The sequence below is a fragment of the Octodon degus genome, unplaced genomic scaffold, assembly GCF_000260255.1.
Source record: "Octodon degus isolate 3935 unplaced genomic scaffold, OctDeg1.0 scaffold00149, whole genome shotgun sequence".
NCBI classification, from domain to species: domain Eukaryota; kingdom Metazoa; phylum Chordata; class Mammalia; order Rodentia; family Octodontidae; genus Octodon; species Octodon degus.
The window spans coordinates 5,941,125-5,945,822 of NW_004524725.1; the positions used below are offsets into that span (position 1 = coordinate 5,941,125).

The 4,698-nt window shown below is 45.8% G+C and overlaps 1 pseudogene; it reads left to right on the plus strand.

The window, feature by feature from the left end:
• Positions 1–544: 544 nt before the first annotated feature.
• On the plus strand, positions 545–4,316 carry LOC101567294 (annotated as a pseudogene).
• Positions 4,317–4,698: the final 382 nt, after the last annotated feature.

The window sequence follows — 4,698 nt, forward strand, 5'->3', positions numbered from 1 at the left end:
GGACTGATTTCCCCTTTGCCTCTTGTAATTGAATTTTGACTGTATAGTGAGAAACCTGTATTGTATATTTTGGAAGAGGAAGCCATACATAGCCTCACTTGACCTAATCTGAGCTATCTGTGAAAAAAATCAAGTGAACTTATTGAAGGATAATGATAGTCAATAACGTTAGGTTTTCCAGTGGCAGCAAGCAGAGAAGCAAAAATAAAGGGGAGAGGGACCCTTCAGTGACTTGATACAGAGGAGGTCCAGGGCGTGGAGATGGAGACCCTCTGACCTGAGACAGAGAGGATGAGACTTTATGAACTTTGCTAGGGGTGGAGTTTGAGAGGCAGGTTCAGTGACACACAAGGAGCTGTTTGGAGGCTCCTTTGTGTGCACAGCAGAGGTAAAAGGAAGGCTGGAGTGGGGAAGAAAAGTGGTTATTGGGAAGGATGAGTTGTTTGGGTTGTTCAGCCATGTTGGATCAGGGCCATGATAGTTTAGCAGTTTGCACTTGGACTGGAACCTATCATTGCCATCTTTTACGTGTTATGAAGGCATGATGAATCCCTTAGGCTGCTTCCTGCTGAGTGGGGGCATGCTTTTGGGGATGAGGAAATTGATAGGATGCTGGTTCGTGCCCATGGAGAAGCTATTGCCAGATGTTTCAGTGAGTGTGGCAAGTTTATCATCAATAAAGGCTTGCATAAAGACAGAATAAACCTAGTGTGGCACCAGAAAGTCACTTGGACAAATGATCCAGAGTCTGGCAGTGAAGGAAAGGCTAGCAGAAGGTAGAAGTTCAGGAACAAGATGGAAAATCAACACATGAGCTACCCTGGGATTTTTGAGCCCTAACTCAAGTGGAGATGTGTAGGCAACAGGAGTTGTGAAGACCACTCAGGCAACAAGGGCTCAGGATCAGGAAGAGCAGAGTTGTTGGGTGGAGTGGAGTTGTCTGGGCACCACTTGGCAATAGTTATGTGACATCACAAGGGCAGTCTGACAACTTTTACTGCGTTGTTGTTGAGAGGACATCCAGGTGGGTGGGTGTGCATAGAGGAGCTAATCGTGTAAGTTTAGAGGATTTAAGATATATTAAATCTCCAAGAAATCTAGATGGTGCTGATTGAGTGATATCTATGGGTTGTGGGAGGCAGGCATCTGCATGTTGAAGCAACAACTAACAGAGAATGATTAAACATGAATTTAGTCAGTCATGGGAGAAAGTTTATCAGGACTGTGGGAGTTGTGAAGCAGAAAAGTTCTCCCATACAAGATATTGAATGACTCAGGAAAACGGGTGGTCTTGAAAATGCCCTGAGTCTAGTTAGAGCTAAGGGAAGGAGCTGCGGCCAAGGCAGATGCAGCTCTGGGATGTGTTTGGTGAGGTAAGCCTTTAAAGGACCATTTGCCTACATTCTCTGTTGGTGTTTATGGTGCTATTGGATGTTGGGGAATGCAAGGGAAAGTTGAGATACCTCTGAGACAAACTAATACAGGGGTAGAATGAGTGGCCCAAGTAGGGCTAGAAGTGTCCCAGAGTATGTGGTCAACAGAAGAAGAGGGGAGAGGAAGGGGGGAATTGGCTCCACATTGAGGTTGAGTATGTAGGATAAGCACTGTGAGGAGACAGGTGAAAGAGAAGTGAAGATTTTAGAGATCTCTTTAGGAGAGGTATGAAATTGGTTGGTATCACAAGGAAATTATGAGTGAAAAACAGTGTCGAGTCAACAGGGAATGGGCACTCTCTGAAAGGGTCATGTAGCTTGGCCATCAACTCCCACTGTGGAGTTTGTAGATCTAATATAGAGACCTGAATACTTAGAAGAACAATATATGTGGTCCTTGTATCAACAAGAAAAGAATGTCCTACCTGAAATGTCCAGCAAGGTTTGTGATCCTAAAGAAGATACCTTGATGAGGTCATGTATCTCAAGCCCCATCATTCCTCTTCAGCAGCAAGACTGAGCAGGTCAACTGTCTATGGATCTGGCTGCACGGAGTTCTCCTGTGAGGGAAGGGAATTGGATGATTTACCTGTCCTCTGGTGGATAGGGCAGTCACATTTCCAGCGACCCTCAAGCTCATAGATAGCAACAAGTCCCGTAGTTGCTACAGGTTGGGGCAGGCTTGTATCCAGTGTCCTTCTTAACCATATTTCAAACATGGTACAGTAAGGATTTAGGTTACACCATTTTGTTTAGGCTTTGTAACATTGCCTAGGTTCAGCTTTGATAGGAGTCCTGAGTGCCACAGCTCAAAGCTGACATTTATGTATATTTATCTTTTGTCTCTATTATTGAAAACCCAGGCAGTGTGACCCTTAGAGGAAAAGGGAGGGGATGACAGATGTTGAGAGAATGAGGAGGAAGGAGATAATGTGGCATTCATGGATTATACTACCTATAGCCAAGCTGCCGCCCAGCAGGACTACAGCGCTTACACTACCCAGCCAACTTAAGGGTATGCACAGACCACCCAGGTGTATGGGCAACAAAGCTATGGAACCTATGGACAGCCTACTGATGTCAGCTATACCCAGGCTCAGACTACTGCCACCTATGGGCAGACTGCAGATGCAACTTCTTATGGACAGCCTCCCACTGGTTATACTACTCCAGCTGCCCCACAGGCATATAGCCAACCTGTCCAGGGGTGTGGCACTGGTGCTTATGATACCACCACTACTGCAGTTACCACCACCCAGGCTTCCTATGCAGCTCAGTCTGCATATGGCACTCAGCTGGCTTACCCAGCCTATGGGCAGCAGCCAGCAGCTACTATACCTGCAAGACCACAGGATGGTAACAAGCTTACTGAGTCTAATCAACCTCAATCTAACACAGGCAGTTATAACCAGCCCAGCTTAGGCTATGGACAGAGTAACTACAGTTATCCCCAGGTTCCTGGAAGCTACCCAATGCAGCCAGTCACCGCGCTTCCATCCTATCCTCCTACCAGCTATTCTACACAGCTGACTAGTTATGATCAAAGCAGTTACTCTCAGCAGAACACCTATGGGCAGCCGAGCAGCTATGGACAACAGAGTAGCTACGGTCAACAAAGCAGCTATGGGCAGCAGCCTTCCACTAGTTATCCCCCAAGACTGGATCCTACAGCCAGGATCCAAGTCAATATTGCCAACAAAGCAGCAGCTATGGCAGCAGAGTTCGTTAAACAGGACCACCCCAGGAGCATGGGTGTTTATGGGCAGGAGTCTGGAGGATTTTCCGGACCAGGAGAAAACCAGAGCATGAATGGTGGTGATAACTAGGGCAAGGAAAGAGGGGGATTTGATCATGGAGGCATGAGCAGAGGTGGGTAGGGAGGAGGACATGGTGGAATGGGCACCGGAGAATGAGATGGCTTCAATATGCCTGGTGGATCCATGGATGAAGGACCTGATATTGATCTAGGCCTCCCATAGATACTGATGAAGACTCAGGCAATGGTGCAATTTACGTACAAAGACTAAATGACAGTGTGACACTTGATGATCTGTCAGACTTCTTTAAGCAACATGGAGTTGTTAAGATTAACAAGAGAACTGGGCAACCCATGATCCACATCTACCTGGACAAAGAAACAGGAAAGCACAAAGGTGATGCCAGTGTCCTATGAAGATCCACCAACTGCCAAGGCTGCTGTGGAATGGTATGATGTGAAAGATTTTCAAGGAAGCAAATGTAAAGTCTCCCTTGATCAGAAGAAACCTCCAATGAACAGCATGTGGGGTGGCATGCCACCTTGCGAGGGCAGAGGGATGCCACCACTGCTGCATAGAGGTCCAGGTGGTCCAGGAGGCTCTGAGGGACCCATGGATCACATGGGATGTCTTGGAAGAGACAGAGGAGACTTCCTTCCAAGAGGCCCCTGGGATTCCCATGGAAACCCTTCTGGAGGAGGAAATGTCCAACATTGAGGTAGAGTTTGGCAATGTCCTAATACAGGTTGTGGAAACTAGAAATTTGCCTGGAGAACAGAATGCAACAAGGGTAAGGCCCCAAAACCTGAAGGTGTCCTCCCACCAACCCTTCCCACCCTTGAGTGGTGATCATGGCAGAGGTGGCCCTGGTGGCATTCAGGGAGGAAGAGGTGGCCTCATGGACCACAGTGGTCCTGGTGGAATGTTCAGAGATGGCTATGGTAGAGACAGATGTGGTTTCCATAGTGACCAAGGCATGGATCGAGATGGCTTTCGTGGAGGAAAATGAGGTGGTCCACGTGGACCTCTGATAGAACAAATGAGAAGAAGAAGAGATGGACGTGGAAGACCTGGAAAAAGGAATAAAGGTGAACATTATCAGGAGCCCAGAGACTGGACATACTAGATGCAGAGACCCCACAGAGCTGCACTGACTAACAGAGTTTATTTTTTAAACCAGAAAATGTTTTAAATTTATAATTCCATATTTATAATGTTGGCCAAAATATTATGATTATTCCTTGTCTGTACTTTGGTATTTTTCACCATTTATGAAGAAACATTAAAACAAGTTAAATGGTTAAAAATAAAAGTAAAAAAGATAAAGAAAGAAAAGAAAGAAGAAGGAAAGAAAGAAAGAAAGAAAGAAAGAAAGAAAGAAAGAAAGAAACAAAGAAACAAAGAAAGAAAGAAAGAAAGAGAAAACCAGATTAAGTAAATCTCCCAAATCTCCCTGTTGGTGTTTGAAGGCCAAGATCTGTCTTTTTAAGCTTAGCATGAATGTCAAG